This window comes from Parasteatoda tepidariorum, chromosome 5, assembly GCF_982258835.1.
Source record: "Parasteatoda tepidariorum strain Cologne lab strain chromosome 5, Ptep-v5.0, whole genome shotgun sequence".
In the NCBI taxonomy this organism is placed as follows: Eukaryota; Metazoa; Arthropoda; class Arachnida; order Araneae; family Theridiidae; genus Parasteatoda; species Parasteatoda tepidariorum.
The window spans coordinates 118,641,106-118,653,226 of record NC_141759.1 but is presented as its reverse complement, the minus strand read 5'-3'; the positions used below and the strand labels follow the sequence as shown (position 1 = coordinate 118,653,226).

The 12,121-nt window shown below is 28.5% G+C and overlaps 1 protein-coding gene across 22 annotated transcripts in view; it reads left to right on the top strand.

Annotated features, from left to right (window-relative positions):
• The window catches only part of LOC147810093 (uncharacterized), a 66,477-nt gene that overhangs the window by 28,871 nt on the left and 25,485 nt on the right, over window positions 1-12,121 (top strand). For 13 of the 22 annotated variants that reach the window (XM_087165169.1, XM_087165165.1, XM_087165164.1 and 10 more), the window contains 3 exons: window positions 2,858-2,927; window positions 5,458-5,601; window positions 8,908-9,069. The exons of 5 other annotated variants lie outside the window; for them this stretch is intronic. The gene's annotated coding sequence lies outside the window, so the exon portion shown is untranslated. Of the gene's footprint in view, window positions 1-2,857; window positions 2,928-5,457; window positions 5,602-8,907; window positions 9,075-12,121 lie in introns of those variants that run through there. 4 more of the 22 variants (XM_087165181.1, XM_087165172.1, XM_087165170.1 and 1 more) reach the window with 2 other exon arrangements.

The window sequence follows — 12,121 nt, the reverse complement described above, 5'->3', positions numbered from 1 at the left end:
TTCGGTAGCCTGTCGACCTGCGTGCGAAGTCGAGCACTTTACGGAAGCACAGTTTAACGAGGACCAATACCTCAGTCCCTACGCAGACTGATCCAAGTGGTCACCCGCACGCTGACCGTAGCCAGTGATGCTTGATTTCGGTGATCTGCTGGGAACCGTGTCTTAACGATCAGTCCACTGCGGGACGTACAGTATCTAAACTTGATGTATTATGGTAAAGCTTTCTTAGATAGTTTGTATATGTCGAGGGGGTATTGTGTATGTTAGGTATTTCAGTCAAAAAATTTTCAGTCTTGGCCTTTTTTCCAACTTGCACCCATGACTGGGATAAGATTCAGATTTCAAATCAGCCTGAAAAAGAAGTTATTGACCTAGAAAAATTGAAGACTTAGATTTTTTTTTTTTTTTGAAGTATGACTTAATTTGGATTTTGATTTATTTTTGGTAAAGATCTGAATTTTTTCGAAAGGTTTGAAGGTGATTAGCCATAAACAGTCTTATGTTTGAAATTCTATAAAATGTTAAGAATTATTTAAACCCAAGAGAGTGATTTGAAGATGTTTTATGTATGTTTTTCATAATGATGCATAATGCTATCATAGAATGTGTAATGGATAATGATTTTATATCGATAATGATGCATATAACTTTAAATTTTCAATACTTTAAAGATTTTATTGGCATTGTTTCTTTTTTTTATCTGCAGTTATTATTCTCGAGTATTTTTTTTAACTAACACATTGTATAGCCGTGTGCATTATTTTGTAGAATTACGCATTTGGATGGTGAGAATATTTTCTCTGAAGTTAAATATGAATTCTGTATTAGGTCTTTTAAGATAGTAAACAATTTATTATTTTTAGCTATAAAATATGTGTTAATTAATACTTTCTTAAACTGTAACACAAAATACTAAATTTTTATTGCACATTTATTTAATGGCTTGTGAGTTAAGCATAAATTGTTCACACTACTATTTTTTATATGTGATCTGTTTTATGTGTGAAGTGCTACAATCTAGAAGATTCTGTATATTTTACATTTTGCTGCTCTTTCTTAATAAATTAATCACAGCTTTTAGACAATTCACAATTGCTTGAATTTATCTCTGTTCATTTGTTTGTGTAACATCGCTTTTTAGATTGAAACGGTTTTCATAGGTGTTATAAATAATAACAAACATATCAAAATATGGAGTACCATGGAAACAATAACGTCATCCAAAGTAACAAGTTTTTTCTTTACAAACATTTTTGAAATGCATGTTTTTAAAACATGTTTTTTACTAATTTGTAGATACAGTAGAGAACCGTTTATCTGGTATCCAGATCACGGGGGGAAATTTTGCTAGGTTATCCCGCCATTTTAAACTAGAACGATAATGAAAAAAAGCGGAAATTTGGCTCATCCTTGAAGTTGAGTAGAGGAAAATGTGGGGAAGGGGGGAATTTTTCTCCCTGTTTGCCCAGAGAAATGTCATTTCTTCTGTGACCTTGAAGATCTTTAGATCAAGAGGGGGCAGGGAAGTGAGGAACATTTTATTTTCTCAGAATCGTTCTTCTGATTAGCTGCTGTCAATCAAACTCAGAGGAGTGGTATGCTGATTTCGTTTTCTCTTTGAATTAGGAGGGGGTGGGGGAAAAGCATTGCACATGCATATCAGTGAACAGAAGATGAAAGAGAAAAAAAAAGGAAGAATTTATTTATCTATTTAAGATAGATTAACAAAACAATATTTTTCTTTTGAATACATTCTGATTCTTTAGAAGTGCTGTATCATTTGCAAGTTTTTCTTGATGTGGAATCACATCTGCTTTCATTAAAAATCGTGTTTTTATAAAAAAAATAAATAAAAGGAGAATTGTTTATTAATATAAACATACGATTATTTTATGAAGCAGATTGCAGTTTTCTTTTTCTGATTCCTCTACGTTTGAGTTTTTTCTTTCTTTTCAGGATAAATTTCGTACTCAATAAATTAATTCTTTTTATTCATAAATTTTATCATTAGGTTATTTTTTAAATTCCTTTGATCTTATTGATCTTGCCTTGTTCCAGGTTTTAATATTTATGTTAGTGCCTTTTTTAACTATCGTTTCGTTTTGATAATTTTCAAGCGTTGTTTTTATTTAGATTAATAAGTTTTCATTTTATTTTTGTCCCCCCCATATTATTAGATATGAAATATATTGCGTTTTTTAATCTTTGATTTTGTTTTTATTAGTTGATTTAGGAATTTTAATTATTTAAAAAAAATAAATATGAGAATTTTGTATTTCTTGCACTTGTTTTTCTTGTCTAAACTTGCAAATTTTTTTATTCTTTGAATTTTTTTATTCTTTGAATTTTTTTTTCTTTTTAAATTTAGGACAGCTTTTTTTTTCTCTTACTTCAAAATGTGTTACACTTTTTCCTTGTCTTTGGGTTCAATAAAACATCGATTAACGACACTTTTTGGTCAATCCAGAAAACCGGGAAATTCAGATATCCTGAATAGCGATGGTTACGAACATCCCGGATAATTTCGTTCTCTATTGTAGTAGTTATTATTTAGGTTATTGAGACAGATTTTTTATTATTGAAAATCTCTTTTGATTTAGACTGAAAATATGATTTTTTGTATTTAATGCTTAATGTTTAAATGCTTAAACATATATGGTATTTATATATAAAAGTACTTAGTACTATATATAAAAGTATTGAAGATTTGATGCTAAGAGACATTTTTTCTCTTTTGAATTTAGATTTCTTTCAATAAACTAACTCTCATATTTGTGTGTAGATATTATTTCGTAAAGTGTAATTTTTTATCCTTAAACTAATACAAAATAATACAATTCTTTTTTTTTTTTAATAGCTTGGTTCATGCATCCATTTATGCTATAAAAAATCCATGAATCGGCCAGATCTGTAGTGTTATAAACCTGGTAAGTTTTCATTTATAGTTAGTATTTTATTGCCACACTAGTAGAATTCACCAAACAGAACTTGCACATGACTGTTTAAAATGAATCAGATCAAATATTTTTTTCTGTGAATAAGATGTTTTTTTTGCAGATTGTAAAACTGAAGTGAGGTTTTTCATTCAACATAATTTATGTGTTCCAGTGCATTTTGTTTAAGTATAATTATAATATCAAAAAAAGTTTTTTAATCTACTGTATTAAATAAAGTTTATTTAGCAATATTATTTTAATCAAAACATTTATCCTGATTTTATATGATATTGATGAGAGCTCATAAGTTGCAATTGATTTATGCCTAGAGCAATCAGTTTCATAACTTCTAATTTTATTCCATTTTTTTTCCATCTACATGACACACCATTTTCAAGCATGTACCATTTTGCACCATTTTTTAACTGAACAATATGATTCATTGCATTTCCATAAAATTTTGTCAACTTTCTGCCTAGTGAACTGTCTCGCATTCACAAAATAATACATTGCAAGTTTTATCACACATTTTAGTGAAAATCTATCTCAAGGAAGAGAGATTCATCAAATGTGACTTGATATCCTGAAGGGTCATCATCAGGATATCAAATGTATCACTATGTGAATCATCAAGATATCAAATTCTTTGATTATTTGTTTAACTTAAAATTTTTTTTTCGTATTGTTCTCCTATCTCTAAAAACTAGAAACGGGATTTTTGAGTTTTCCACAAATATGCAGAATTCCACTTTTTCTCTGACTTAGTAAATGAAAAGTTTTTTTTTTTTTAAAGGAAAAGTTTTTTTTAAAGAAGTATTAATTTAACGGGGGAAGAAAGCTTTATTTCAAACCTAAAGCTTTCGTTGTTTTTCTGGAGAGCATATTTGTAAAAAAAGCACATTTTATGTCATCTTTAATTAATCAATCAACCTCGTAAGTGTCCCAGTTATTATTATCATTCGAAAAATTGGGAATATATATATATATATATATATATATATATATATATATATATATATATATATATATATATATATATATATATATATATATATATATTTAAAGGAAAGTTTTTTTCTGAATTCAATTAAAACTTTTTTCACTCCAAAAATACTTGGACTAACATAATCTTACCATTTAATAAGTTATAAATCTCAATATTTATAGTAAAATTTTTAAAAAGAAAACTTAAGAGATAGTTATAAGTTCTATTCCCAATTTTAGTATTTATATATTTCGTCCACAAATAAAGCAAAGCCTCCAAATATATTAAATTTGTTAAGTGTAATCTCTTTTGATATTTTAAATTTTAAACAAATATATATTTATTCTAAATGTATGTAAAAAAAAACAACTTATCTTTGTAAAAGAAAATTTTTTTTAAAAAAGAAAGAAGTATTTAAAGTGGAAAAAAAGAAGTGCCTCACCTTTATTTCAAACCAAAAGCTTCAATTTTTTTTTCACTGGAGAACATATTCGTAAAGAAAGCACATTTGATTAAAAAATCATCTTCGTAAGTGTCCCAGTTTTTTCCTTTAAAAAAAAAAAATCTTTTTTTTAATGAAAAAAAAAAATCTTTTTTTTAATGAAAAAAAAAAGTTTTTCCTGAATTCAATTAGAGCCTTTTTCCACTCCAGAAATACTCGGACTATCTCTTAGTACATTTATCCACTGATATTCCTACATTTATTGATTTTTCAAAAGCAATCAATTAAAATAATAAAAAGAGAAAAAGTTAATAAGTAAAAGATCCTTTTGCAATAACCCTGGCATTACAGTCCATGTTGGACCATGGTCTCACTAACAATTTTCCTCCAAAGTTGCCTGTCTTTAGCTCTTTGTTTCCAGTTTTGGACTTTTAGAGTCTTAAGGTCTTTTTCTACCTCGTAACCATCTCTTGGCCGCTCTTCCTCTTTTCCTCTGGCACTGCCCCTTGAATATTTTCTTAATGCCTCTGTTTTCCTCCATTCTTTCAAGGTGTCCTAGCCATTGACTTCTCTTTGCTTTTACGTAATTTATTATACCTTTTTCTTTAAATGGTCTTGCAATTTCAAAATAGTATCGCCTTCTCCACAGATCACCCTCTTTGACCGGTTCAAAAATAGTTCTAAGAATTTTTCTTTCCCAGGTAATCAACATTTTTTCTTGTTTCTGGGTTGGAGTTCATGTCTCTGATCCATAGATAAAGGTTGGTCTGATTATAGTTTTATAAACCTGAAGCCTCGTTATTACTTTTGATGTTAGCAATCTCTTAAGTGCAAAATGACTGCTATTTCTAGCATTTAGTTTTTGCTTAATCTCTGGTATAATATCATTGCTTTCAGTGACAACTGAACCCAAGTACTTAAATTCCCTAACTCAATAAATTTCACTTAGAATATTGTTTGACATGTCTTCAATTTAATATCGTAAAAACAATTATAATTTTAATTGCATACTTTATTAGTTATTTATTTGTATCTTCTAGGCTTACTAAATATTTAGCTTTTTATCTGCACATTTTTAATTTTGTTCTTTTTAGGGGTGCTTCTTTTATTCAGTTGCTGAAAAATGTCGGACCTGACAAATGCTTTAAAGTCCTACTGTTTGCCCTGACTGAACAAAAGATACTTTTCTATTCACGGGGCCTGATGTTTTAACTAGTGTAGCCGAAGCTGTAGTAATGGTAACTGTTTTTCTATGTAGATTTATAAGACTCCTTTTAAGCATAGTTAAGATCAGAGGATATTTTCTCTTTTCACGCTTGCTATTAAAATGTGTATTACCTAAAATTAGACCAAATTAATTGTTTTGTTCTTCTAAAAATCATCGTGTACCCCCGGAACTGCTTTCGCAGTTCCGGGGGTTGGCGAGTGCCAGTGAGCAGGGTCTGAAGCCTCCTAGTAATGATAAATTAAAAAATGGATCTTTTTTAAAGTTAACTCTTAACATCTGCTGACAATTTTTAACTATTTGGAGAAAGTTTATCACCGTTAAAAATTAAAATTATTTTATTTTAATTTTTAACGATTCACCGTTAAAAATTAAATTAAGATTATTTTTTAAATATTATTTTCAAGATTATATTTGAATATAATTTATTTTGTTTCTTTTAATCATGTTTAAAAATATTGAAAACAAAACAAATGAAAAAACATTTTCTCTTAAGTGATACATTAAACAACAATTAACAAGTTCAAAGTTTTATTTTCTGGTTTTAAAAAAATAAGCTAAAACTTTTTATATATGCTTTTTTGTAATTTTTATATTAATTTGTTTTTTAAAATTATAAAGTTAAAATTTATCTAAAAATGCAGTCTTTTTCTTAAGGTTAAATATTTGAAAAATGGGACAAGTAACTGATACTCTTTATAATTATATATAATTTTAATTTCACTTTCTATTAATCGTATTATAAAAACATGGAAGATCATTAAATATGTATTCCAGTTTAATTTTATTAAAGGTACAAGTCATATGACATTTTAGTCTTGACTCATTATAAATTTGTAATAAGTAATATATATCAGGGTGTGTAGCCAAATTATACAACAAAAAATAAGCACCTTTTAAGCACTTTTCAAGCACTAAAAAAATATTTTTAAGCACTTTGAAAAATATCATAAGTAGGCAGGGTTGGAATGTTTTTGACGATTGATGGTTTTATTGTTTTAATCGTCATAATCATGAAATTTTGAATCATGCGAAACGAATGGCGTTTTCATACGTTACGCACTGACAATGCGCAGAAATAGATTGGGGTTAAATTAATTGTGAAAACGTTGAATAGAACAATGTGAACTGTGTCTTTATGCATAATTCGAAGCGAAAATCAACATAGTAAAGGAAAAATCTCAGTTTTAAAAAGGGAAAATTAAGCACTTTTTAAAAACACTAAATGAAAAAAGCACCTTTAAGGGCTTTTAAAAAACGAAAATCGAAAATCCCCGGGTTTTTTCAAATAAAACCCAATTTTCCCTGGGTTTTTTCAATAAAACCCGGGCGGGTTGGGTTTTTTCAAAAATCTCCGGATTTTTTCAAACCTAGGTTTAACTGGAGAAATAAAATCACTCAGCTTAGTGAGAAATAAGATTGTGATACGTGTGTTTTTCCTACTGATTTAAATGAATGTTTTAGCAAAATGCTGAAACCCAAGTTAAACATTTCTAGATAGTAATCATGTGCCAGAATCACTGCGATAATGTCGAAGAATGTTAGAGAGTTTTTTCCAAAAATATTTTTCCTTTGGGAAGTAAAAAATTTTAAATTTCTTTTCTGCAGAAATTTTCCAAAGATTTTTTTTCCATCCAGAATTATATTCAAACAATGTTTTTCTATGAAATAGGAGGAGGTAAAGGAAATGCTCGCTATTTTCTCTTTTCATTTGAGAATAATGAAGTTAAAAAATTTTATTTTTCTTTTCTCCAGAAGTTTTCAAAGGATTCTTTTTTTTTCTCCATCCAGAATTATATTAAACGATGTCTCTCTCGCTCATAGGAGGGAAAAGAAACGCTCGCGATTTTTCCCTTCTCATTTGAGAATAATGAAGTTAAAAAAAATTTTGTTTTTCTTTTCTGTAGAATTTTTTTTCCATCCAAAATTATATTCAAAGATTGTCTTTCTCGTGTATAGGAGGGAAAAGAAATGCTCGTTATTTTTCCTTTTTCATATGTTTATAATGAAGTAAAAACTGGAGTAGGTGTCGTTTTGAGTCCTGACGCAGACAACGACGAGGTAGAAGAAAGCGACGAGGAAGATGGAGCCCACCCACCCTTTTTTTTTCCATTTTACCTTTTTTGTTCATTTTATATTAAGCCTGTATATATTTTTATTTCATTATTTTTTTTCTCTTATTAAACTTATGTGTATTACTTTATCGTTTTTCCTTCTTTTTAAAATTATTTCTAAATAATAATTTTTTTTAGTCGTAATTTATTTGACAATGAAAAAAAAAACGGTGTTTTTTAGCGATTCAGAAAACCAGAAAAATCAGTTATCCGGAATTGCGATGGTCCCGATTGTTCTGGATAATCAGTTCTCTACTGTATCATGCTGCTATCCAATGTCTGGGAGATTGATCTGATCATCCAGATACATGCTGCTTGTCAGATAACTATATATGCTATTTAATAACAGACCAAAACTAGAAACATAAAACAAACTCGAAAGATTATAACTTTGATTTCTGGCCCAGGGAGACCAATATTATTTAATGGTGGTCCCAGATTAATGTTAATGTTGCTTTGGCCCCTGATAACACTTCCCCACATCCAAGTTCGTTCGCGTAATTGGGGTTCTACCCTGAGTTCTTCCTAGGAATTAAAAAGAGCGCTCAAAAAAAGGCACTCGTTTAACATCGTTAAAAGTTACCCTCTTATACTATTTTTTTATACTATTATAATCTTATTATAATAGTATATAAATTATACTATTATAAATTATATATCTTATACTATTTTTCAATGTGAAAGATTTTTGTATAATATAAACTGAAAACTATAAGAAAAGTAATTTTTAAAGCTGCATTTTTTTTTTATAAGATTGAAACCATTAAAAAGTTTATTGATCTCCCCCGAAAAATAGAGGTACTTATAAAAATTAATCGAGTTGAGAATAATCCTAACAAAGTAAATATATGTAATAGTAATCAGAATTAAACCTGTAAACACAAATAATTTTATAATTTTACCAGTGTGTGATTATTGTTTTAACAGTAAACTAATTTTTTCAAAAGTGGAGTATGAATAAAAAGGTAGTGTTATTAAGGGATGGGTGGCTTATTTTTACAAAGAGGGTGCCGTCGCATTTATAGAGATCAAAAGGCAAGCAGGGCGGACCGCCCTCCTAAAAACGTTTAGGGAGACTGCTGGTTTTACTAACGATATTTACTAATTATCTCGTGTCCTTGTTTCTGTATATTTTACATAATTTGAGTTCAATTGATGATATAATTAATAAAAGTGATTTTATCTTTAAACGTTTTTTGTTTCAGGCTTGAATTATGTTTTATGCACATTTTGTAATAGCTAAGAAGGATCCCCTGGCTCGTATCTGGTTGGCTGCTCATTGGGATAAAAAAGCTGATTAATTTGAATGAAGCTGATGTATTTGAGACAAATATTGAAAGCTGTGTTGAACAATGTCTTCAGCCGAAGGTTGTTTTTCAATTATTTTTTATTGCATTGCATTTCAGTTTATATATTGATTGTAAATTGCTGGTGCAGGGCCCGCACTAAGCATTCTTCACAGTTGCCTCAAATTCCGAGAAAAAAATTGTGGAAAATACATGTAAAAAATAGTTTGGCCTACCGAAGGTTTGACAAATGGGTCGCATATTCCTATCGTAACATCCCTATTTTTACAGCACCTGGAGATATTATTTATCGACCTATATTATTTAAAACACTAATGCCTACTGTAGGGATGTACAGTGCACCGAAAAGGTGGACCAATCTGAATAACTTTTGATCTAATGATCTGATCTTATCTTCATGTCCTTGGATTCGATCTTAATGGTTCGAGGAGGTGACCTCAACTATGATAATTAATAAGTGCAAACAATTTTTTAAATTATAAAATCAGACACAAAAACATACTTTCCCTGAATTAATATAATTTTTTTTCAACGGATTCGGATTTCTGACCCCCCCCCCCCCTAAGTAAATGGGGTAGTCGCAATCTGGAAAATAGGGTCCCCATTGTCTGGTGGGGGAGAGCAATCAAAAATTTGGACCCCTAAATAGTAATTTTATTTTTTGTGTATTTTGCCATATCTTGAGAAATTTTTAAGTGAATTAAAAAACTTTTGCACACAGTTATGAAATTTGTTTATCCAAAGCAATAAATATTGGAATAAATGTTACACGCAAAATATAACTTTTAGTAAATGTTTATTGCTTTTTATTATTCTATAAAATAATAGTTCAAAAATTTTGAATTGTAAGTTGTACAATTTTTTACACCATTATAAAATATGTAAATTTACATTGTAATATACAAAATGGAGCAGAATTGGTCAAATAGTTCCTGAGAAATCTGTAAAATTTTATTTTTCAGTAACTATTTAACCGTTTTCACTCCAAATTTGTATTTTGCCATGTGAATTTACATACTTGAAAATTGTGTGAAAAATTTTATACTTTGCATTTCAATTTTTTTTTGACTATTATTTTATAAAATAATAAATCTTTACTGAAAATTATTTTATGCATGAAATTATCTTTGGATAAATGAATTTTATAATTGTGTGCAAAAATTCTTCAATTTCCTTAAAAATTTTCGAGATATGATGAAACAAGCAAAAAGTAAAATAAACATTAAGGGGATTTGATTTTGGCAGAAAAAAAGTTATGAGAATACTGCATTTCTTAGCCAAAACCTGGTAAAATCTTGCTACAAATCTAGATAATAACCAACCTTGAAGTTCACTATTAGCAATAAATAGCTTGAGATTCTAAGTAGATAATTCTAACATCCATTAAAAAAATTTTAAAAAGAATATTCCATCACATCACTGTTGTATTTTCTCAAATGATTTATTCAATTGACTGATTTATTCAAATTGAAACATACATATGTTCAGAATAAGCTGTCTTTGATATTTTTTTGTTATATTTTTAAATTATATCAGTTTAAAATTATCATATTAGATTATCATATTAATATAAAACTGCTAGTACTGTGATGTTATTGGCGCTCTAACTAAACATTAAATAAATATGTTAAGTGGTTTATAAAACAAAATGAAGATGAAGCTTTTGTTAATCAATCGTTATTAATAAAGTGACTCCTAAATCTGGCTGCTAAAGAAACAAACAAAAAAAGACAGTTAAACTAGAAAGAAAAATGCATAACTGATTTTTTTGTTTTGTTATACAGTTATATATGTTAGAACAATAAACAATTTTTTAGACAACGTTAGAACAAATATATTTTCTTTTTGAAGTTTCATTAATGTCACTATTTTAATAATTTTCCTCATAGTTTAATGTTTATAAATTTAAAAAATTGTCTTAAGAAAGTCCTCTGATTATCTGACTATTTTGATTTTCCAACCAACCGCTGGTTCTGAGGGTGTCAGGTTATGAGGATTCCATTTTAATTTATCTTTTACGAATGTTCGTTATTCACATTATTTTCAGATGATGGAACCTGCACATTGATCAATTGTTTATGTTTACTATAGTCTATGTAACTTGAACAAGAAAAAACGCAAAATACGTTTTAATGTTTTTGTCACCAGTAAAGATAATGAATGACATTTCTAGGATGAAGGAAAAATCGTGGAAGTAGATGAAACTGAGATAGAAAATTAATGTTATTTGAAAGACTTTTGAAGAAGAGGATTTAATACCAAATGGTAAGTTTTATGGTTATTTCTTAAACAGTTATATCTTGGAATGAGTCTAGTGCATCGGTTCCCAAAAAGTGTTATGCGGAATTCAGACTTTGAACATTTGTAAAACTTTTGAAACCCGTTATTTTATTTATGTCCAAGCAAAATAATTAATTATATATTTCATATTTTGTACATTTTTATGAAATTCTTTTGGCAAGATGTCAATGAAAAATATGATGATATTTTAAAAATATTTTTTTTCTAACAACAATGTATTGAAAATATTATGAAAAAAATATTTTACTAGTGTTTCCGGTCAAACCTTTTTCAATTTAAAAAAAATAACAAAATTCAAAATCCTTTAATTACCATTCTCAACATATGTGTTAGTTCATACAATGTTCATAATTAATTTTCAGTTTATCAAAAATCATATTTCAGTTTTTTTTTTTCATTTTTAGCTAGACTTCATGCTGCTCCAGAACTGAAAATTCTATTGCCTAACATGAAATGTAATTCTAAAACTATTACTGATAAGACTGAAATAATTAGTACAGGGCTCCCATGGTCGTAAAAACTGCTTAACTTGTTAGGAAAATAAGGGCCCTTAAAAGTACTTAATTTTGGTTCAAGGTCTTTATAAGTCCTTAATTTTTTAGCATCCCTATTGTTGATAGGAACAATTTTTCAGTTCAATTCTTTAAAAAAAAATTTCGTTCTTTTATCACTTAGAATTAGACCATGCATCGAGGGTGAAGCATTCTAGAGAGACAAAAATTAATGTGTGTGGGAGGCTACAGGCAAGGGGAAGAAAGCAGATCCTTTCATTAATATATTCTGCCCTTTGCCTAGAATGATACTCTATGTG